The sequence below is a fragment of the Fukomys damarensis genome, unplaced genomic scaffold (assembly GCF_012274545.1).
Source record: "Fukomys damarensis isolate Sample0158 unplaced genomic scaffold, DMR_v1.0_HiC HiC_scaffold_1, whole genome shotgun sequence".
NCBI lineage: Eukaryota > Metazoa > Chordata > Mammalia > Rodentia > Bathyergidae > Fukomys > Fukomys damarensis.
In genome coordinates, this window is record NW_022900913.1 from 25,653,624 (window position 1) to 25,679,459 (window position 25,836).

At 35.6% G+C, this 25,836-nt stretch overlaps 1 long non-coding RNA gene and 1 pseudogene across 2 annotated transcripts in view; both read right to left on the bottom strand.

Annotated features, from left to right (window-relative positions):
• The window catches only part of LOC104850676, a 392,307-nt gene that overhangs the window by 165,386 nt on the left and 201,085 nt on the right, over positions 1-25,836 (bottom strand). The window lies entirely within an intron of this gene.
• Positions 4,456-5,955, bottom strand: LOC104849110 (annotated as a pseudogene).

The window sequence follows — 25,836 nt, forward strand, 5'->3', positions numbered from 1 at the left end:
TCCCAAAAAACACCTTCATCTGATAAGCAGATTATCTGAAATATTTTGTCACAGTGATAGAAAGCTGACGAAAACATTAGTATGCAGATATCTTTAATGTTAATGGTGTTTTTTTTCCTAAATAGAATCTATGCTAAGTGCTTTATATTATTATTAATTCTAGTTCAAGATATTATCATCATTTCTTAGAAGAAATCTTCAAACTGAGGAAATACGACCAGTAAGCTCCATTTTGCATCAGTCATTAAAAACTTGAGAAAATGTTTCCCTTTATCCTCTACAGCATGACAAATTGAAATGGATACATTTAAAGCTAATTTAAAGCATTATTTTAATAAACATTTATCATTGGTGCTTTTGTACTAGGCCATAGTCAGATAAACATAGACAAATTCTATCTTATAGTTACATGTATGCTTCAGTCTTAGTTTCTTTTCTATCTTCTATAAATGTCCTTCTTCCTACCTGACTTCTCACTTACAATGGTATAAAAATGGGTTCAGAAGGAAAAAGCTCAGATGTGTTCAGTTGCAGCATGTGAACAAAATTAAAATACAAATTTAAAACATCTACAGAAAACATACCTTCTCTTGAATTAACTCCAAGAAATAAAGATGAATAGAAAATAATTTTTTGCTATCTCATGATAAATAATAAGTAGTAAATATAGACTAGCTCCTACACAGCCACTATTAAGAGTTCCAAATTCCTACCTGATCTTAACAAGAAATATTCACTGTACTTCAATTTTCAGGACAGATTCTTTTTTAATAGACCATGGCTATTTTTCATTACCATATTTGCCATATAGGTTCACCGAAAGCAAAGAAGAGTGAATTCATTTTATAACTAAACACTTGGCTTGATGACCTTTCGATGAAATGGGTTAAGAGGACAAAAACACCCATTTTTTTTTAAAAAGTAGGCTTCTCTTCAAGGTAATAATTCAAGTTTTAGTAAATAAAACATTTATGTACACTCAGTACTTAACTTTTAGAAGATAGATTTATCCATCTTCATCATGCCGACAAATAAGAAACAGTAAAGAAGTGTAACAAAGCCTATAAAGTTGAAAACAGCATTTGATGGAACTAAATCAAGTCATTGGCATGCATAAATCTTCCACTGAGATTTCCTTTGAAAAAACTAAATTCATGAGTCATGTATTTTCTGCTAATGAGAAATACCATGACTTTGAAAACCTATCTCTTGAATGATGCTAAAGTTTTTAAAATAGAAATTATTCTTTCTGTTCTATAAGGATGCCAAATATATTTTCAAGTCTAACAAAGTGGTAAATGCTAATGGATTTGTGTGTGACTACTCATATGAGAAAAATTTCTACATATGGCATTCTTATCATAAGAAAATAAATCTGATGATTGCTGTCTTGGGCCAGGATACTCATCAGTAAAGAGGGTAATCTAAACCAGAGGAGCATCTTAACAACTTTTAATTTGTACATTTGGAATGGTGTTTGCATGAACAGCCATCTATAAAACATAGATACATACTTTCTTGATTTGCATTTATATGAGGTAGACTAATACATTGGCCAGCTTTCTTCACTGAAAAATACCTGAGATAATTCATAAAAAGGAAATGTTTACTGTGGCTCATCATTTCAGAAGTATCAATTATATGAAATTAAAAGGCTTTTGCACAGCAAAGGACTCAATTAGTAGAGTGAAGAGACAACCTACAGAATGGGAAGAAATGTTCCAGCTATTCTTCAGTCAGAGGACTAATATCTAGAATATATAAAGAACTCAGAAAAAATTAGACTACTTAACAGAAAAGACTCAAGAAATGGGCAAGTGAAATGAAGAGCCACTTCTCAGAAGAAGTACAAATGGCCAACAAACATTAAAAAAATATTCAAAATCTAGGGCCATTATAGAAATGCAAATTGAAATAATGCTAAGATTCCATCTTATATCAGAAGGAATGGCAACCATGAAGAAGTCAAAGAATAACAAACGCTGGTGTGGCTGTGGTAAAAAACCAACCCTCCTACATGGCTGATGGGAATGTAAACTAGTAAAATCATTATGAAGATCAGTATAGAGATTTTTCAAGGACCTAAAATTAGAAATTCCATTTAACCAAGCTATTCCCCTTCTAGATATCTCCTCCAAAGAGTTTGAGACATCATACTATAGTGATATAGTCATGCCAATATTTTTAGCAGCACAATTCACAATAGCCAATTCTGGAAGTAGCTAGTATATTCATCAACCTTCAAATGCATAAAGAAAATCTGGTTTCTATATGTAATGCAATACTACACAGCTATCAAAAGGATAGGTTCAAAACATTTGTAGGAAAATTATGCATATGAAAAAATAATGTTGAGTGAAATAAGTCAGACACTCATGATTAAATTTCATATCGTATTCCTTATTTGAGTAAGGCAAAGCACAACCAAAAAGCATTATTGAGGGTGGATCAAAGTAGATGAGGGGATGAATCTCTTGTAAATGGAAAGGAGTCCAGGAGACCAAGGGCTAGGAGAGAGCGGGAAAGGAAGAAGAGTGAGTTGAATTAAGATTTCTGTGTACAGAGACATAGTAACCTCAATGAATGTAAACATTTTATGTCATAAACATGAGCTAATAACAATAATGATAATAATAACAAGACTGAAAATAGGGAAAGGAAATTTAGAGGCAAAGGAGGGATGTGGATGGTAAGGGCAAAAGGATTAAAAAAGGAGCTGTACGATGAATGTAAAGTTCATGTACTACAAACATGTAATAATAAAGAAGAAAATATTGAAAAAAATGAAAACTAGAAAAGGTGGTCTGGGGATGTGGCTCAGAGCCTCAGTTAAAAGGTCCTAGATTCATTCTCCAGTCCCACATCAAAATAAACAAGAAAATGAAAAATAGTGAAGATCTCAAATTTTACCCTGTTCCTCTCTTTTCAGCTCACAAAACAGTTCATTCACTTGTTTTCTCAAAAAAAAAAAAAGATGTTATTTACTTGAGATCTATTTGAAAGTTTATTTCATATATAAAGAAAAATGCTACAGGACTTATAATTTCCCCAGAACAACATTTTAATTTTAAATTATTCTTTGTGTTTCCAGATGTTCATAGGTTGAAATATTTTTTGTTGCTATATTGAAGCCTGTACATCCTAAACAGCGCCCCCGCATTAAGTTTTCATATAAAGAGACATCAGTTTTTTCTCTCATCTTTGACCAACAACATAAAAAATCTGACAAGTTCATGTTTGGATTTCAAAAGCAATGCATGCCTTTGTGTACTGAAAGAAAAATCTACATGGCTTCTTGGTCCCATATGTCATCTGCCAAGGTTTCTGCTATTCTTTACAAATAGAAATGTCCTGTACTTGTAATAACAGTGTTTATAATCCCTTTCATAAATTTTAGTCCTGTTTTATATCTGTATGTTAATCTGAATAGGAGATGCCTATTTTAAGGCAGATGTTTTTCTGTAGGCCTTGTGAAATTTCATCTTGTCATGGGGCAAACACCATCACAAATGTAATTGTGTTTTATTTTTTGAGGGTGAGTTAAAGAGAACTTGAAGAGCAAAGCTGCATGGGCAATAGGAGATACCCTATGATCCTATGATTATGTTCTCTGCCTTTTATATAGGCCAAGGTGGCTTTCCACTTGACACAACAGAGAACAAGCCATAAAGCCTGAAAATAAAATGTTCTAAAATTAGACCTCAATAATCATCTGTAAAGCATTTTAAGGAAATTACCAACTTGGAGGCTGAGGCAAGAGGATCACAAGTTCAGCACAGTGTTGGCAACTTAGCAAGACAAGGCCTCAAAAAAATAAAGCCAGGCATGGTGGTGCACTCCTGTAATCCCAGCACTTGGGAGGTCAAAGTAGAATAACTGCAAGTGCAAAGCTAGTGTGGGCTACATAATGAGTTCAAGGCCAGCATGAATTACATAGCAAGACTCTGTCTCCAAAAAATAAAAACTAAAAAAAAAAGGGGTGGAGGTTTAGCTCAGTGGTGTCAGTGCCTACTTGGCAAGTACAAGGTCCTGAGTTTGGTCTCTGGTTCTGCAAACAAAATAAAGAATAGAAAGGAGTGGGGGGTATACCTCAGTGTGAAGGCCTTGGGTTTAATCCCCAAGCTGCAGAATAAAGGGCTGGAGAGATAGCTCATTGCCAAGGTCCTGTATAGAATTCCTAGTATGGAAAAAAAAAAAGAGGGAGAAAAGAAAAATACTAATTGCCAGCCACCCCTTCAAAAGAGTTCCAAGGAAGGCTCTGAAAGGCTCTTCCTCTTAAACCTTAAATTACATCGTATTGTAGTCACATCTCTTGTTACACAAGGTGAAGAGCTTTGGGTTCGTTAAAATACTGCAGACTGCCTTTTTGTTAATATTTTTCTCTCAAAGCAAGTTCTTCAGGGTGACATTTCCAGTGTCAGGAAGCAGGAAAACTACTAACCGTCATACTTTGTATTACCAAGGTGTTCCTCTTTCTCCATCTTGCTCTGAAGAATGAATAAAAAAATCTCGAGGTGTTTGTTTCAGAAGATAAACCACAGCATGAAGACCCCCGATATTCACCCAGACCATATGCACCTTTCACCATACATGTCCCATTCCAGATAATGCCTTGGCAAAGCACTTCTTGTCCTGGGTAAAGAGTATGGTTTGGACTGTCCCAGGTCTACTCATATGGCTCATCTCCCTCAGGCAAGCTGAATAAAGATTCCAGTTTCTCTTTTTGGAGCCCATCCTTTTTCCAAATGGCATATCTGTAACAGTGATATCCACAGAGCCAGTTCTCAGTGGAGGATTGCAGCTATCCCACTGAACAGCATCAGTGGGTAAGCCCCAGGAGGATTTGCTTTTTAAAACTTGGCTCTTGGTCAATAAAGATGAGATATTATTGGCAGCTCATTTCACAGCCAGTGGACTATTATCACCAGCAATATGATAACAGACTATTCAGTAGCCCCCTCTATTGGTATCACCCCTGTTCCACACATTGGATCAACTATTATATCAGTAGATTGAGGTGCACAGAGCCTGAGTGTCCCATAAAGGAAGTGATCTAAAAGTTGTTGGTCCAAAATTTGTAATATTTCTGCAGTAGAGACTCTCCTCAGTCAATGAAATACCTACAACCATTTCATTATCATGGATATTCAAGAGAACCTCCACATCAAAGTTGGCCATGTCAGCCTTCCACTTGAAATGATCTTGAACAGCACCCTCAAAGTCTCTTGCAGCCTCATTTGAGTTAAAGCAGCGTTTCTCCCCTGCCCTGTTGCATGTGACTGTAAACTGTAGCATCTGAGGCTCAGTTTCTTCTTTTGAATGTTCATGAGTCTCATGTTTGGAAGATGCAAGGTCATCACCCACTAATGTTGATATCTCCTCTTAAAAGGCTGGATTTTCGTAATAGTCTAAGATATGTGAATCTAAAGCATTGTCAGTAAACCCTCTACTAGCTCTCTCATCTAATTTGTTTCCTTGTCCATTATCAATTCTCTCTTTATTTGAATTCTGACTCATCTTTGTTTTTTCTTGAAACAGGTATTAATTTCCCATACTTTTAAAGGATTTGACCATGGGAGTTTTCCAGCCAAGTCTTCAAAATCTTTCGGAGCTTTTGCCTTTGTTTTTTTGAAATGGAAATCTTTAAACTCTTCAACAACCACAAATAAGTTGCCAGCTGATCTTAGACATTGAACCTGTGCCAGACTTTCCACTGAAATGTCAAAAGATATCTTGCACTAATCTGTGTTGATTTTGCATGATGATCCCAATTTCTCTTTGATTTTGCCTGCAGCTGTTTGCTTAAAGCCAGTAGGGGTACTGGCCCTAATAGTGACCTGAAGATGCTCAAACTCATTTTTTTATGCCAGTTTCTTCTGCCACTAGTACAGATCTCTGGTTCTCATCAAGGTTCATATCCAGAAGTTTGTTAGTAGCTTCTTGAATGTCAGGCATTTTAGCAATGTTTCTGAGGTCCGCAATAAAGTCCCTCTTCCTGAGTCCATCCGGCGGGATCCACCGTCAAAAGAATCTTGGGGAGTGGGTAAGGGCAGGGAGAGGCAGTGAGAGGGCTCCTCTGTGGGGCCAGACTGAGGTTCGACCGGCACAGGACAAAGGCTGGCCTTTTCTCCCACCCCTCAGCTGCTATAAATCCTTCAGACTCCAGCACCCCGTGATCCCCGAGTTCATCCTAAACAGTTTTGGAAACTGGATATTTCATGAATTATTGCTTCCACGTTATGTTTCTTGAAATAGCTGCATGAATATATCTGTTGGCCAAGTAATGCCAACTCTTCTACTGGCTCAGTAGAAAATTCCACAGTATTTTCCTATCAGGTATGTACTGTGTAACTTCTACGAACTCCAAGCTCCAAAGGACCCTGGGATCTTAATGGCATGGTGCTAAGTAGCTGGGTATTTTAGCCCTACTTCCAGATTTGGGGAAATATTCATACAGAAAATGCACTACTTACTCATTTTTGTCTTTTTTCTTTCTGGTGCCATTGCTTTGGAAATGGCTGCAGCTTTCTGCAATGTGTATGAACTCTCTGGAAAGTCATCATTTCTGCTGCTGCAAACTGTCTACGTTGTGGGTAGTTTATAGGATAAAGGCCTTTTAAAAAGATTGTTCTTTAGTAATTAAGAAATCGGTAAATCAGATACACTTATTTTTAAGGAACATGTACAAGAGAAAAAATTCAAAGGTGACACAGGATATGGTGTAAAATAAAAGTCCTTTTTGTCAACTCCTTAAATCTCTCCAATTGTCTTATGTGACCATGGTCAACAATTTTCCTTCCAAAAATGTCTTTTGTATAGGAACAAATATCTTCATAAATACATGTATACATGTACAAATAGAGAAAAATAAATGTACTGTAGTACATAATGATCTTCCACTTAGCACAACCTCATCAACACTTTTCCATGTGTACACCTGTGTCGGTCTCAGTTGTAAAGATATGCTTAGTTGGAAGTAGTGGTGAGTGCCAGTAGTCTCAACTATTCAGGAGGCTGAAGCCAGAGACTGGTTTTGATTCCTGAATTCAGGGCCAGCTTAGACAACATAGAGAGACTATCTCAAAGAAAAAAAATACTTGTAAACAGAATTGAATAAATCACTATAACAGTCACACATCTTGACCAAGCTGGTACCATCCAAAGAATGCAAGGATTGTTCAGCTTACATACATCAATAAAAGTAACACACCATGTAAATAGTTTCAAGGATACAAATTGCATGATCATCTCAATAGAAGCAAAAAAGGCTTTTGACAAATTCCAACATCCTTTCACGATAAAAAAAACTGAGGGTAATACATATAGAAAGACTTTACCTCAAACTGATAAAAGCCATATCTGCTAAATCTATAAAACAACATTATGCCGAAAGGCAAAAATTGAAAGCTTTCCCTCTAAAATCAGTAATAAAGCAAGAATGACTAGTATCACCACTCCTCTTCAGTATAGTATTGAAATTTTAATGAGAGCTAACAGAAAGAGCAAGAAAGAAAAGGGATGGAAATAGGAAAAGAGAAAGTCAAATTATCTTTATTTGCAGATAATCCTTCATATAAAAACAACAAAAGAGTCTTACATCTGATTAACAAATTCAGCAAAGTGGCAAGGCATAATGTCAATGCATAACAATCAGAATTCTTATGAACCAATAATGAATCCATTGAGAAGAAGTCAAGGAAACAATTCTATTCATACTAGCATAAAAATTTAAAGAGTTAGGAATCAACCTAACCAATTACTTGAAAGAACTTCATAACACTATAGAACTCTGATGAAAGAGATTAAGGAGAATGTGAAAAAATGGAAAGACATCTCCTGTGTCTGGAGAGGCAGAAATAATATCATTAAGATGGACATATTATCCAAAGTGATGCACAGATTTAGTGAAATTTCTATTAAAAGGCCAACAATAGTTCAAAAATAATATGAGAATTATCAAATGGTATTACATCAAATTTTCTGTGCAGCTAAGGAAACAAGCAACAAAATAAAGAGACAAAGTACAGAATGAGAAAAATGTTTGCCAGCTACTGTTTTAATAGAGAACTAATATCTATAATGTATAATAATTTTGAAAAACAACCCAACTAAAACAAATGATCCAATTAAAAAATGGGCAAATAATGAGCTGAATAAATTCTTCTCATAAAAGAAGTCTAAATGCCTATATATATATATTATTTATTCATTAGAGGAGTCTAAGTCAGAACAGTTTTGAGATATCATTTCACCCCAGTCATAGTAGCTATCATCAAGAGCACAGAAAACAACAAATGCTAGTAAACACGGGGGAGAGGAATCCACTTACATTGTTGATGGGAATGTAAACAAGTACAACCACTATAGAGATGAGTACATCTCTACACTGAGATGAGTCTCATCACAGAGACTTCTCAAAAATCTAAAACTAAGAATATCATTTGAACCAGTTATCCTTCTCTTGGGTGTACTCCCCAAAGAGTTAAATACTCAGACTATCATGATACATGTGCACTCATGTTTACACACAGTAATTCACAATAACTAAGATCTTGAAACAGCCTAGATGCCTATGGAAAGATGAATGAATAAAGAAAATGTGGTATATGAAGTTTCTTGGTGTGAGAAACTGAAAGTCTAAATAAGGATCAAAACGTAGAATAGATAATGTGAAGTAGGAAGATAAGGCTCAAAGGGGAAGGGGAAATGGGAGTAGTAGAAGGAAAAGAAATAAATATGAGAAAAGAAAAAAATGGAAACAAAGTCTTTGTAAATAGGGAGGGGTGGAGGGATGGAAAGGAGGACAGGGGAATGGAGGAAAAAAAGAACCAAGATATATCAAGGTACAAATTCCCATTAATGAATGTCATAACCCTGTATACCTAAAATGTACCAAAAAATTTAATGAATTTAATGAGAAAGAAAATGTTAGACATAAAGAAGCAAGAATCATGTCACTGTTTTCAGGATTATGAGATCATAATGTTAAGTGAGAGGTCAGACACAGAAAAGGACATATGTCATGGTTTCTCTTATATGAGAAACCCAAACTATAAATAAATTATAGAGTAAATAAATGAAAGATAGTAGGAAACATGGAGGCAGACTTTTGGAAATGGGGAAGGGGCCCAGAGGAAGTTGATATGTAGAGTTTTGGAAGAAGGGTAAATGGATAGAAAATGATCAAGAATTGTTTGTATATGTACTAATTCCCTAAAATGAATGTCAACTATTATGTATCTCAAACATACACTATAAAAGGCACTAATTGCTGTTAACAATGAACCCACTTATAACCTATTGCCCATTCAGTAATGCATACTGAATGCTCCATAGAAAGTCTATTTCCAAGATAACATGTTGTCATTCAGTCATCCTTTCTCACAATGAAACTGTATGATGTTTGTTTATAGGAAAAAGGAAAAATGTCCATTTGTATAAATTTGTCCATTGTTACAGACAATTTTGGGTTAGAATTTAGCATCAAGGATACAAGTTGGTTATGAGAAAAATCATATCTCCTACTTATATCAGACAGCTTCATCTGCTTAGCATGCATGAAATGTTACTTGTTTTTCATCAACCGGATTCTGGGTTTGCTGAGCAGATGTCAAAGGTGTCTCTTGAGATTATAATTAAAAATGTACTGAACATGATTTAGGTGACAGAAAGCAAGAAAGCAAAAGTTTGCTTTCTAACTGTTACCTTTATTTGAGAAATAGACATACACACACTGAGAACTGGATCAGAGTGGTGAACAAGTTGATCTGAGGCAAAATGTAGGAAATAATTTATTCTCCATTGATTAGAGGTAGAATGAAAGAAGTTATGGAAAATTTCCAGAAGAGACCAAAACTAGATGTTACTTTCCAGGATAAGTAAGATTTTATTAGGAGTAGAGAGAAGGAAATAGTTTCTAATAAGATATTAAGAGAAAAATATATAGAAATAAAACATATAATACAAGAATTCCAATTGGACAGTCAATTTATACTTGTAACAGTACTATGTTAGGAAAGATGTTTGAGATTTTTTGGAAATATACAATCCATCATTAGTATAATCAATGTGGTATGTGTTCTAACTCTGTTCTGTCCGTATGTATCAATGGGCATGACAAAAGGCAGACATGAGATAGGAAGCAAAACTACAGCACAAGGCACTGATGGAAACACTGTGTGTACTATTAGGGTCAAATGAAACCGGTGTAAATAAGGTTCATGTTGTACAATTGATAATGTGAAATAGGAAAAAAAGGATTAAAGAGTAGGGGAGGTGGGAATGGTAGGGGAAAGGAAAGAAGGGAACAGAAAAATATAAGAAAATGGAAACAGTCTTTGTAAATAGGAAATGTTGGAGGGGATATAGGGAGGGCAGGGGCACGGGGAAAAATAAGAACCAAGATAAATAATGTAAAGGTACAAGATCCCAATGATGAATGTAACTGCACTGCATACTTAAAAAGTACCAAAAAACTTAATGAAGAGGGGTGGGGTGAGCGTGGGAGAGGGAGAGAGAGAGAGAGAGAGAGAGACCAGTGGAGGAGTCCCTGATAATCCATAGAGACAATAAAAAAGAAAGCAATTGGAATAAAATATTCAAAATATGCTTTAGGTATACACTGAAATAAACTCATTGTTCTATAAGTGTGTACTAATAAAAATTTTAAAAGAAAAAGTAGATCTTAGAGTTCATGGAGGGTGACACAAGGACTATAGTACTGCTTTGGCAACTTGCCCTACTGAAAATAGAAGCATCACCGAGACACTTCATGGGATATCAGTGACCCTGTGCTCAGAGCTTGGGGGGAAATTCTTCAGTTAAAAATATTTGGAGTCAAGGGTGAATGACTTGATATTGCTGAGAGATAATATGATTTAGTGGTTAAAAGTTAGACTCTAGAACTTGACTGGCTTGTTTACAGCCACTACTTTTATTGTTGGGATATAAATTACTTAATCCTAGTTAATTTGATTCTCTCATTTATAAGATGGGGAACTAATAGTACCTGCCTCATAAAATTGCTGAATGTATTAGAGCATTAATATATGTCAAGTGCTTAGAACAATGAGCATAGAGGCAGAGAAATAAAACTCTGGAAAACTATTTTCGAGTACCGTTGAAGGGCTGGAAGGTTAAATGGGACCATGAAGAAATTCACAAACAAGAGAAGGAAGGCACTACCATCCTGTGGGACTACAAGGCTAAAGAAAGAAGTTGTTTCAACCAAGGCTAGGAGCTCAGGCTTTCTAGAAATAGCTGAACCCATGAAAACACATAGTTGCTTGTGGAGATCAAACTTGCAATATGTAAGATGTGGAGATATATCCTGACTCAAGTACTTCAATCTTCTGCCAGTGCCTCTATATTCTGCAACTTTCTAGGAACCAACTGGTAAAGAAGTTTTGGAAACATTTTCTATCAAAGGGCAGAAAATAGATCTGATTCATAATAGACAAATGGCTAATAGATCTATCAGCAATGTTATCAGTCATTATTTGTTTTATTTTTTTCTCATTGACTTTATTGGTACATTTTAGGTATATAGTACAGTTACATTCATTATTGGGATCTTGCACCTTTACATGACAGGTCTTGGTTTGCATTTTTCCCCTTATCCCTGCCCTCCCTTCACCCCCTTATCCCCTCATTTATTTTATATTCACCCTGAGATACAATGGTTGCTTTACTTTGCTCACTGGTTCCAAAAAATGGTGATGCTAGGGTGTTTAAAGATGCTTCTCTGAGAAGTGTTACATAGTGTCAAAAATCTAGCTCGATCTAACTGGGGTTCTTACCCTCACCACTGTTAATATTTTGGGCTGGTTATTTCTTAGACATGAAAATCTACTCTTTTCATTGTAGGACAATGATGGTGAAACTTTTAGAGACTTGAATGTCCAAAATGCAACCCCAAACCCACTTATTTATTTCAAAGCAGCAAAACTGCAATTAAACCCAAATACTGAGGCTTGGGTTTACAAAAAAAACCTGATATATTAACATCTTTTGGGTTTAATAATAATAATAGGGGTATTGGGGAAAAATGAGAACCAAGATCTGTCATTTAAAGGTACAAGATCCCAATGATAAATGTAACTGTACTGCATACTTTAAAAGTACCATGATGTAATTCACCATTTTTGTGACATCTTTGAGGATATCATCTTTCTGGCACAAAAAGTTTCTTGAGGTATAATACAATGAAACTGAAAAACTCGATGTTTTACTCCATTAACAAAGAACCATATGAGACCAGATGTTGCCCCTTCCATGCAAGGTGCTCAACCTCTAATAAATGAAACATTTTTCTGGTCTTATGTCTTTTGACAAAAAATCTTCCATCACAGCTTTGTAGATACCTATCCCTTGTGTTCTTGCAGGCAAAGACACCACATTTATCAGCTCTGCTCTCCTCATGTCACCAACAGCATAATGCAAAATTCCTGCTAGCCCTGCATGATTATTTACACCTGTCCTTTCAACCAAGCACAAGGAGTCACGGGCTGCCTTTTCTAAGTCCCTGGAGAGCTGCTCACTACCATCACTTGCTGTGCGCAGGACTCGATTCTTAACAGTATTTCTTCTAAGTGATATCTCAAAGATGTGTTGCATAATTTTATCCTTGTTTGGGAAATCATAAAAAAAGTGACAACATGACCATTTTGTGAAATCTCCATCAGATAGGTCTTGCCATGTTTTTCTATACATAGTGACATTTGAAAGCTGGCAACTGTCTGATGAGTTTAGAAAGACAGTTGCAAAAACTAAGACTGAAGATGATATTTCCTCAGTTTCCTTTCAGGAAAACTCTCTCCTTTCAGTTTTATGAAGTTCAGCGATATTTTTGGGGTTAGCATCAATGTGCCATCTGACACTTGGTATGCAACATGCAACACAGAACACATGATTCTTTCCTGTTGCATTCAATCACTCCAAATGACTTTGTACCAAGGCACTGAGAATGATCTCCTACTATTTATTTTCATATTTGCTTTTTTGCTGTAGTCTTTTTTTTTTTTTGGTGTTTAAGACTTGGAGTCTACAAAAATAAAAAAATTTAAAGAAATAAAACACCCAATACACATCTATCCCTATACCAAAAATAGCTAACACTATTAGTTAACACTAAGAATTAGACATTCCCTGAATCAACACTGTATAGTGATGATTCTCAACTGTGATCCTCTTGAACTTATGACCACTACTGCAACAGGTAGTGTTCTACTGACCATCAGCTTTTGGACTGCTCTGAAAAAGGTAGAAATGCATCTGAGTGCATTTCCTACCTTGTAAGGCCTTCAGCTAAAAGCACAGCCAGTCCAAGCAAATATCTATACCCTTGTTCTTGGTTTCATAAAATTTTTGCAAACAACTAAATATGATGGGGCAGATCCAAATATGTCAGTGGGGCAGTGCAACATTAAAAGAATCTCAGTCTCTTAATTAGAACATGTACTTGCTAAATCTTATATATTAAATTTCATTTTTTTATAATTTTCATAAATTTATAAAATTCATAATATTTATAGTTTCAATTTTTTAACCCCAAGCAAAATCTAGTATTAACAAAAATTAATTCCTTAATATTCACAGCCAGTCCAAGCAATATCCTTGGCAGTATATTGACTAACCATACTAAAACTCAAACACGTCATGGCTAATGAGTCCTGACTTGTGACCTTATCACCTGGTGCTTCTACTCCTTTTTGAGCATGTGTGTGTCCCCTATGTGCCCTGTTATCCACTGTTCAGAGGCTGGAGTGATTTGGTTCCCATGCCATCAGCATGGCCTTTGCATGCTCACTGTAGCACACGTGCCGTAGGTTTGTCACTACTGTTGCAGGATTTTTAGCCACTTTCCTGGCCCCCCTCACTAAATGCTAGTGATATTCCTTCATGTATTTGTGATAAATAAAAATGCCTCTAGATGTTACTAAATGTTCCTTGGGTGATAAAATTGTCTCTGATCGAGAAACTCTGGTTTAAGTCCTTAAATGGCCAAGAATTAGCTTTTCTCCAAGACTACACCGTATACCAATGGAATCACAAGCAGATACATTTGTTATTTACAGACATGATGGGGGCCAAGTAACAAACAACAAATCAAAGTCCAGAAAGAAGCATTTTGAAGTAATAACAATGTAGGCAAAATAATATTTTAAATTGTTGTTCATTTTGACTAAACTAGATTAACTATTTAGCAGTCTACTTGCAAAATTACTAGTTTGTTTATAACATGGGATAAATTGTGCTTGGCGACTTTACTTTTCTAGCTTTACTTCTCAACACTGAATGTCTGGTTCTCAATAAATATTTTCCTTACTGAATGAGTGGGACTGAGCACAATTCCATCAAGCATGGATACACACAAATTCAAAACCTGAAGGCAGAAGACAAAGTCTTCCCATTTGGAGTGAGAATCTGAATAAAGAACTCTCCAACTCTTGGCCCATTATAGCTCACAAATCTTCACCTTGTAAACTAACTTCGAGTTGGCTTCAGTAACTCTGCAATTAGGTGAAAAGCAAATAACCATATATCCCAGGATGATTGGAACACTGCCAGCATTTGAAAATAAATACTAATCATATGTCTTCTTTCATTTTCAAAAGTGTTCCAGTTTGTAGTCACACATTATTAATAAGTATCTCAAAGGCAGAAACAGTATGCATTCTCTGATAATGTAATGCCCACAATATTATACACAAAGCTTATACAGATGTAAGCCATGGTTATCATTTTCTATTTAATATCCTGGTATTAGCTTTATCTATAGAAAAATAGAACACATTAGAATTCCCTGTCTTACTTGCAGCAAAAGAGCTAAGATAAAAAAAAAAAAAGCTACAGAATGAGACAACTGAAGAAAATTCTCTCTAAGATAAATTAAAAAGCAGAATAAAAGACAGATTATAGGACTCAGGGCAATAGATATTTTGCAGATGAAAAGGAGACCAACGGTTGTGGGGGAGTAGAGGTGGGGTAAAAAAGGATGAAGATGTACTGTATACATATGAATGCAGTCATAACACACTGAAAACATGTATTAATAAAAATTAAAGTTACAAAAGAAAAAATATGTCCATTTGAATGGAAAACAGAATAAAATAAAAAGCCCATCATACAGGTCTTCCTATTTCCTAGATAACATCTCTAACATTGCACGATCTCTACAGAGACATCCCTTCCTTCCAAATTGCCTGATTCTTCACCAGGCCCTTTTATATTTAGACTAAAGGGCCCCTCTACACAGACCAAATTTAAAAAAAAAAAGTATTTTAAGAAGACATCTGTGTTTGAATCTCTCCACTGTTTCTTTTCTTTCCCTCGAAATTGCAGACTAGCTTTTACTCCTAACATATTACATATCTCTGAGCTTATGAAAGTCTAGCTGAAGAATGTTAGCCATCTCTGTACCTTGCAATTGTTTTTCTTTTTGTCATCCATTTGGGGATATACACCACTGCAGACTATGACATTTCTCCCAGGCTATAAAACATACAACAGGCTCTATGTTCTCGGGATCCATTCATGTTTCCCTTATTTTACTCCTTCTATCCTCTGATTGCTATCTTTTTTCCTTATAGCTGCTTGTTTTGGAGGAAAATGATTTTGTTAATTGAATCTTGCTTATGTATAAAATACTAAGATATCTTCCCCAAAATATTTATTTTTTAAAATGTTTATATTTTAGTAAAATATTTTAAAAAGAGTGTAGTGCTTGGTACTAACAGATTTACTAAAAATATGAAGATAGCATTACCGTTGTCTACCATGATTCTTTATACACACTTGACTCTTAGTAAACACTACTGGCTATTTAAGTGAGAATATGAATCTAATTATTTATTTGTTTTCACCTGTGGAGGTCATTAAAAATAAGGAATAGGTATGAGATAGAACTAGACAAGATTGAACAATTCATTACGCCTTAACTTCATCTTTAGTTTTTTGAACTTAGCCTGTTCCATTTACAACCTACTATATCTATTCCTGTGATTCTCAATCACTGCCTATAGTACAACTGTCAGAAGAGTGGTATTTTTAGATATCTTGCCTAACACTGTAATGATTTCTTCACATAGAAAGGGGTCTAGAATATGATCAGCATAACTATATTTTCAATATTACTTGTTACTCAGTAGCCAAATGACAATATAGTAGTTTTCTAAGGCTACTCTAACAAAATGCCATATACTGGGTGACCTAAAAGAACGGTAATTTATCATTTTAACAGTAACCTATCAGCTCTGGAGGATATAAGTCCAAAACTAAGGAGTCACCTCCATTACCCTCCCAGACATACCCAGAAGTCTGCTTTATTAATCCTTGGGGTATTTCTTAATACAGTCAAGTTGACATATCATGATTAACAGTCACAGTTGGGGAATGTGGATGGTGTGGGGGGGGCAGGTAAATGAGAATTCTCTACTATCTCTGGAATTTTTCTGTAATGTAAAAACTGTCCTAAAATTAACATTTACCTTAAAAGTCCTCCAGAAAAGTCTTGTTTTAATAGATTCAAAATTATAAAATAAATTATATTGATACTAATGGTGATCTCAGGTAGGAGGAAAAAGGCAATGCAAGATAAAATTTCTACTCTTTTGCTCCCCAAATCCATTCATCACATATAAGCCCATTAATGGCCCTTACATGCACCGGATATTAATGTAAACTTAAGTAAATGTATTATCTTATAATAATTCCTATTTATTGTGCACTTACAGGCTAAGTGCTTTATCTGAATTCTCATTTAATCCTAGAAAATCTATGGAATTTGTACTATTTTCATCCCAGTTTTATAGATGAAGAATAGTAGATTTTAGTTAGAGAGTCTGCTAAGTCATTTCCCTGAGGCCTTCAGCTAAAATTCTACACCCAAGGAATTCAGTGTCAAAATTTATACTGTCAAGCTGGGCGTGGTGGCACACACCTTTAATCCCAGCACTCGGGAGGCTGAGGCAGAAGGATCGCTGTGAGTTCAAGACCAGCCTGGGCTACACAGTGAGTTCCAGGTCAGTCTCAACTATATAGTGAGACCCTGTCTCAAAAAAAAAAAAAACAAACAAACAAAAAAAAGAAACCCAAAAAACAAAAACTTACACTCTCAGCCAGTTGACTAAAACATCTCCTGGATATGTGTTGTGAATCTATCAGAGTATATGAATCAGTCTGGCATTGATGGCCATCTAGAAAAGAAAAAGATTGTTTTAGATGTATAAAAATTGAAAGGCACTATTGTTGTGCATGAACAGAAAGTCTTCAACTTCGCATGAGCTGTACTCTAGTTTTAACATGAAGCCAGAAAGTTTTAACATGAAGCCAGAAAGTGAAGTGAATTACAAACTTGCCTGTCCGCAGGAAATGTGCCTTCCTCTCTTCATCCTTTGGCTTCAGTGAGTTACAATATGCCTACATATTGCTTTATTCATCCTCTTTCTACCATTGTTAGCACCAATATTCTGCTTCAGTCGCTTCTTTTCTACCCAGAAATATTAATATAAATCCAGGACAGACCATATTAGATCGCCCCAGTATATTGGGCCTTATTAAGCCCTCTGCTCAGTGAATGAAGTTAATTTTCCTATTATTAAATATATATACAGCAAATAGTACTTAAACATGTTCAAATTTATTAGTATTTTTTCTTTGGGTAATATACATACTGAAAATAACAGCATTCCCTCTGGGAAGAAATTAATTAAATAGGCAGCACTATATGTCCACCTGTTTTTCATAATCTCATTTCTCACTTATTCCTTTAATTCACTGAAGCAAAAGGATGAAGAGGGAAAGCAGTATTTCCTGTAGATAGGCAAATTTGTAATTCACTTCAATTTCTGGCTTCATATTAAAACTAGAGCACAGGTTATGTGAACTTGAGGATTTTCTGTTAATGCACAGAAATAGTGTCATTCAGTTTTGTACATCTAAAACAATTTTACTCTCTTTTCTATAATGAGGACATAAGGCAATGCATAGCAGACTGACTCAGCTATTACCCATGTGCTGTGCTGCACTCATTTGGGGCACTGAATGTCTTTGTCTGTACCTTTGACATAAACAAAACAAAGGAAAAGTCTTTTTTTCCTGAGAGAAAATCTTGAAAGCCAGGAAATAACTTTTTCTCACACTTGAGGTGGGGGTGGGGAAGTACTTAAACTGGCAAACAGACCCATGTCCTTCCGTTGGCTTTCCTGTCTTCAAAGGAATTTAAAGCCTACATAAATTCCTTCCCAGGCACTGTCAGACAATGTTGAAATTACCCAGGCAAGCTTCTCTTACCACAAGAGAGTTAGTCAGGTTCTTAGTTTACTTTCTTACTAGATAAGAAATGCATTTACCTAGTACTTCTTCATTCCTGTTCAACTATAAGAAACCTTGTAAAGAATTTAGAGAACTTCAAGAATTATTTGCATATCCCCTGGGTTTGTTGTAGTCAGAGTTTGCAAGCGTATAGATTTGATACAAAACCTATAAATGTATGAGTATCTAATAATATTCACCCAAAAAGTCAGGTGCAGAAGAGTGCAAGAGATCTGTTCATACACTGGAGACCCAAATAGTTGAGCTGAGAGCCTGGGGCACACAGTGATGTCCCACGGAGTCCAGCAGAATGACTAGGGCCTAAGGCAATGTCTCCTGTGAGTTTCTATTGAGGATCTGCACCAGGAAGACCCAAAGGCTAGTGGTGGAAGCAAGATAGTCTGGACTGGTATGGTAAAGGATTTGTGCCAGAGGTGGAAGGATCTGTACTGCATCCAGGAAGTGACATTTGAGGTGAATATCAGAGCTGCCCCAAAGAGAACAGCAGCCATCCCAGACAACATCAAGAAGGAGCATTTTTGCATCAGGAAAACTAGCCACAACAAAGCTTCTCCTGGGAAACTGGCAGTACGCATCCTCCCTTTCTGTTCTCTTTTTATGCCATTGGCAGGGTTCCTCAGATGGGTCTTCCATGCTCAGAACCATGCTGACTCAGCTCAACTGGGGGTTCCCACTCAAGTTGACCATTAGTTAATCCACCACAGGGGTTATTTCTCATTTGATAAGGGGCAACCATATGAAGAAGCACTTGTCTGTCAGGAAGTAGTGCTTGTGGAAAATAAACATTATCCCCTATGTATTGAGTAGATACCAAGTCCTTTCTCCCTTTTGCTGATATTGAATGCCTTCCCTTAACTAATAAGGGACACAGCCATCTCTATCAGTTTGTACATAACTCTATAGTGGTTTATTTGGAGAGCGCTTTGTTTTTCTGTTGCTGCACTTGATTACCCTCAGCCTTAAAGCAGAACCTACTGTGACTATATAAGCCTGTATCTCACTAGACAATCATCCTTTAGTATTTGAGATTCTGTACCTCACTAATCCCACCACATAGTGCCATGCATTTGCATCAAAGTATTTACTGAAATAAAAATTTACAAATGCTTTAGTAAGTGTCGCAGTCACTATGTCTAAAACTTTTGAAATATCGGATCACTACTATTTCTTTGGAAACATCTCCCCAGTGTGTTAATTCCATTTTCTTCTCATCTACCTACATATTTATAATGGAAACACACACACACACACACACAAACACACACACACACACACGCATTTTACCTGCAGTTCAAGCAAATCTATCAACCAATACATTAACAAATATCTCATGAGGCACACTTAGCAAGACCCCAATATCCTGTTGTTCATTGCTCTATATTATCTTTCTGTTTTATATTCATATGTGCATTTTATTTTTTTTGTTTTGTTTTGTTTTTTTGAGACAAGGTCTCACTATGTAGTTGAGACTGACCTGGAACTCACTATGTAGCCCAGGCTGGTCTCGAACTCACAGCGATCCTCCTGTCTCAGCCTCCTGAGTGCTGGGATTAAAGGCGTGCGCCACCACGCCCGGCTCTCATATGTGCATTTTAAGAATGAAAAAAAAAAAGCAGATTAAATAACCAGGAAGACAAAAATTACTATCTTGTACCTGGGTTCCCAAGAGGTAATCCTAATATTTCCCTTTTGTAATACAGATGAGTATAAACACTCTAACCAGGTCAACAACTAAATCCACTCTGCATATGGTTTGAATGATAGTGTCCCCAATAAAATTCTTTTTGAAACTTAATCCCCAATGTAATTGTATTAAGACACATGGCTTTTGGGAGGTGATTAAGTCATATGGACTCAGTCTAAATGAATGAGATTAACATCTTTATAAAAGGGCTTGAGGTGAAAGGGAGCACCCTCTTGCTGTTCTGCTCTTCTGCCATGTGATGACACACTCCTTATCCCTTTTCCCCCCTTCCTTTCCTCTTGCTATGCTAGGACATTTAGACGATAGGAACTACCTTATGACATCAAGTCTATGATGTGACTAGGCCTTCACTAAACAACAAATATGCTGGTACCTTGAACTTTCCAGAACTTTGAGAAAAAAATCACTTCTCAGCCTTTTGGCTAAGATCAAGTACAGAACTATGAGAAATAAATTTTTATTCTTTATAAATTATTTGGCCTATGATACTTTGTTGTAGTAGCACAAATGGACTAAGAGACTATTTTTAAAAATTACTGAATGCTTTTTATTAGCCATATACAATTCTGGAAACTGAGAAAAAAAGCTAAAAATAAAACAAATACCTTGCATCTTTGAAGCTCATATATTTCTATACTAGGTGGAAACAGACAGTACACACACAGACACATTATGCTGGTACCTTGAACTTTCCAGAACTTTGAGAAAAAAATCACTTCTCAGCCTTTTGGCTAAGATCAAGTACAGAACTATGAGAAATAAATTTTTATTCTTTATAAATTATTTGGCCTATGATACTTTGTTGTAGTAGCACAAATGGACTAAGAGACTATTTTTAAAAATTACTGAATGCTTTTTATTAGCCATATACAATTCTGGAAACTGAGAAAAAAAGCTAAAAATAAAACAAATACCTTGCATCTTTGAAGCTCATATATTTCTATACTAGGTGGAAACAGACAGTAAACACACACACACACACACACACACATGCTCATACACATAATGTATACATACATACACACACACACTCACACACATCCACACAGTAGTAATTATGCATACAGGAGAACAGAGCAGTCCAAGGGATAGAAGGACAGATTAGGTGGCTAGATAAGGGCTCTGTGATGAAGTGATGTCTGGGTAGAGACTTACATATAGTGAAAGCTGGGGCCATAAGATAGAAGGATATTTCAGGAAGAAGAAATATCAAATTCTGAATCTCTCAGATGGGAGCATGTTTCATACAGTCACTGAAAGGGAAATAGTGTAGACAAAGATGAATGAGAAAGATATAAAAAGGAGCCAGATGGTGAAAGGCCTTGAACGGTTAATGACTTTAGAAATTCGCAAAAGAGAAAGGCTGAAGTTCAAGTAAAGCAAAGGAGGAATAAAGAATAGAAGAAGAGAAAAAAATCATAAAACTACATATAAAGTTGTTTGTTGTTGAATATGCTACTTCTAATTATAAGAGGCAAAATGTCAAGATCTCTTTCTCTTCTAAAGAATCATTGTCTAAAATTATCAGATTACTATTCTTTTTTTCTGTCACTACCTGAGTGATATTTGCTGATTCCATACTCTTCTTTACTCTTCTTTATAAATCAATGATTGTCTAGATTCTGCTCCAATAATATCGCTAAATTTCTCCCAAAGCTGAGCGATGGTCCATTTTTCACTTCCATCCAGCAGTATGAATCTGCTGGTTTGGACAATGCTTCCCTGGCTGCTATAGCATTGTTCTGCTTGGTGTTTGCTTTCCTATTTCTCCTGCCCCTTCTCATTCTTTCCCCTTGCCTTTTCATTCTCTACCTTCTTTTAAATGTTGGTATAACACAATATTATCCCAGAGAATCTTCTCTCTCTCTCAACTTCCCTGGCAAGGCTATCTATTTTCTCTGCTTCCCCTATGCAAAAAACTTATATTTCATTAGATATTGCAGTGGGTGACCAACGTGCATCTCCTGCTCACCATGCCAACAGCAACAAAAGCTATCAGCTGCAATATTCCAAAATTAGAAACCTCAGAGTCATCTCCCTCATTCACTGTAGCAAGTCATTCCATTCTATAAATTCCAATTCTAAGCACCCCTCTTACCTACTTCTTCCTATCCATTCATGGTGTCATTATTTTGGGGGGTTGTTTTATTTTATTTTTGCAATGCTGGGGATCAATCCCAGGGCCTCATATATGCTAGGAAGATGCTGTACCACTGAGCTATTGTGCCAGTCCTTACTGTCATACTTTAGTTCTGATTCTCTTCATCTATGGCCATAATTACTTACAGCTAATTAGTCTCCTTTCTATTCCCTTTCAAGCCAGCCACACTGCTATCACAGAAATATTCCCAAAACCCAAATCTTACCATGCTTCTCTCACCCTGTCCAGGTCCTCCTTTTCATTTTCCTTCCTTAATCAAGGTTTGTCTCACACTATATACCAAATTGTAGGCCTCATACTTGCCTTAGTGGTTACTCCCTGGACATCCTAGGAACCTTCACACTTTTAGCTATGCTCTCCCCAGCACTCTGCAGGATTAGGGAGTGTTACTCCTCTACACATCTATCAAACTCCCTTACCTTTGTAAACCTTAAACAACATCCCCATGGATATTCTATCACCATGAAGAATTAACATTTCCTGCCCATATGTTTGTAGAAAACTTCATGTATGGCACTATCAGAGTCCATATCATATATGATCATAATGTGCTTATTATGAGGCTCTCTAATATGAGTGCTTTAAGGCCAGGGATATCATACTCTTCATTTTTACATGCCAATACTTAGCAGAGATACATGCATAAGAGGATTCTTAATATTGCTAGAATTAGAAGAAAGGAAATGAGATAAAAACAGGGAAATATCTGAAAGTAGAATCAGAAAACAAGAGAAATCATAATGGTAAAGACACTGGCAGAGTTAGCAGGGAGAAAAACATCACCAAATATTAAAGCCAAAACAATTTTTTTATGAATCTTAAGTCGTCCAATTTAACTGTGATCAGGGACCTCAACTGTTAAATAAGTAGAAGTGCTGGAGACTGAGTCTCAATGACTGTTCACCGTTGGCAATACAAATCACAGATAAGAAGCCCTTACAGATCATACTCTCAGCGCACCATGCCAAGTTGAGGTGCAAAATGTTGGGACAATTTTAGTGAACAATCAAGTTCATTTAAAATATTTTATATTCTTGTTAGTGTCTTTAAAATTTTTTTACATGATAATTTTATTCCCTAGTATATACCACTTCAGTTTATGAAGCATTAACTTACCATTTTGCTGAATTCCTACAGTAGTCTTTGGAGAGTTTGGTTCCAGTTAGCTGTTTTTTGTTTTTGTTTTTACTATTCCACTGCTGCCTATAACTAAGAAAGATCACTTAAAATATCAATCAGGCAGTTGAAAACACCATTTGTGCTCTGTGGTTTAGTATAGAGACACTGAAAACTACACATTTGGTACACTGGTTTAGGGTGCTGGCTCTTCTGACCCTAAACAGAGTGAACATTTACCTTTCATGCTTCAGCTATGCATCAGGAAATCAGGGAAGCTTGACCAGAGCAGTGTTTTTCAAACCTGGGTAGAGACCAACAATATCTGGATGTCTTAATATATCTAATTGCCTCGTCTCTGCCAGAATATCTCAGGACCAGAAATCTGTATTTAAATGCTCTTCAGGTGATTCTCAGGAGCCATCGGGTCTGGAAATCTCTAAGCCAGATAAGTGTTTCAAGCCCCTCTGGTTTTAAAGTATGAGTAAACCATGTTTCTCTTTTGTTTTCTCTATTACATGTGCAAATCATTCTTTATACCTAGTCACATAGTTCTTCATGTGGCAAGGAGAAAACAGACTTGGTATAGTGAATCTGGAAAGACTGCAGAATTCATGGTTTTGTCTATATTTTGGGCCAATGGAACCAAATGAGAGTGTGGTTTTCTTTTGTTTATTTTCCAATAGTAGCTTCTTAAGTGAGAGAACTCACATATTTTTCAACAGTCTGACTGTTCTCAACAGTGTAAGGGTTCATTATTATTTTCATCTGCTAACATTACCTATTTTACTCTAAAAGACAAGTAAGATATGAAAAATGTCTGTGTCATATATCTTATTTATCAAAATACATTAAATAAAACCTGAAAATTAGACCTGTAGCTTTCAAGAAATTACTGTTGCTCAGATTGCATTAGAGAAAACAACAAACAAGGAAAGAGACACTTCACCATTACAAGTTAAGAACATTTGGTTTTATTATTGTTTCATTTTTTTTCCTTTAATGTTAGCTCAATGAAGAATTTTCAGTCTGGAAAATCAAACTAATCCTATCTCAGTAATCCATAAAACTAATTCACTGGATGATGTAATGAAGGGCCTGGATTACTTTAGGAACCTTAAAACGTTAAAGGCTATTGGGGATGAACAAATGCAGTTAATTAATGCTATTCTTTCATTTATTTTTAAAGTCACTGATTATATATGGGGTTAAGTTTAAGAAAAAGTCTTAGAATAGTTCATTGAAGATTTCCTTATGTTCACACTGACTTTCTGGACTAGTGAAGGAATGTAGTCAATTGTAAATCCAGTTAATTGACATGTAGTTTGCACTCTGATTCACAGACATATTGTGAGAAAAATATGTTTTTTCTGAATGCATAGTATTTAATATTTATTTATTATGCACAAGAATACATTGTGGATAGAAACTAATAATAAAAGAAAAAATAATGTACTGCTTATTTACTATGAATTAGGCACGTAAAAAGAAAACTAAGTGTTTGTCAATTGTAGCAGTCTAGAAGAAAATACACATGAATAATTTTGACAGAGTAATTGGTACAATAAAAAGAAAAACTCTGTAGGTTTTCAGAAGTAATTTTATGGAAAAGGAAATACCTGAACTGAGATTTGAAAAATAAGTAGGAATTTGACAGGCAGTCAAAGGAGAAAACTGTTCAGGCAAACAAAGCATCAAACAAAAAGGTGTTTGATGTTAGAATTAGAAATATTTATTAACTTGGTATGGCTTGGGGGTGTGAAGCTTTTCAAGGAATAGTGGGAGACACATTTGGAGAGATATATGAGTAAGATAATATGTCTTCCTTTAGCTGAATAAACAGCATTCCCATCATAACACTTTCTGAGTTGTAGTCATGATATTCTTATTTTTCAATGTGATACTCCCCTAAAGAATAATTTCAAAGCCTGTAAAACACCAGCAAATCCCCTGAAAGTAATTTTCTTCTTGTTAGTCCAGAAATATCTTATCACTTTCTATACCCAACTATTTTGGTCAGATATCACAGTCCAGGAAAATGAGTCTTTTTAAAAATTAATTCTTCTACATAATCAGTTTATCCTTTCCATATTCTACCTCCTTCTGACTCTATGTGCTTCTACTTCTCTGCACAAGTTCTTGAATTCTCTAAAATGAATGTAAAGTGAATTGAGATATATTTTAGTTTCTTATTTACTGTATTAATCTTCTGAAGTGAATCAGTGCCAAACATTTAACCTTTGGTAGACCTAAAGAATATCAAGTTTTAGACACATCCAATAATAATGGTGCTTTAGTGCTAAAGTTTGGGTTTTGATAGGAAGACAAGTGAATAGGAAAATATTTAAGTTGATTATATCCCAGCTTAGCTCCTCAAACTTAAGGCCCTAGTATATACACTAGTAGCCCTCAAATGTAGTTTATATGAATGACATCAGTTTATAACACATTATTGTAATGGTAGTATTTTATAAAATCAAAAATTATACTAGGACACTAATTTTCCACACAGTTTCAAATA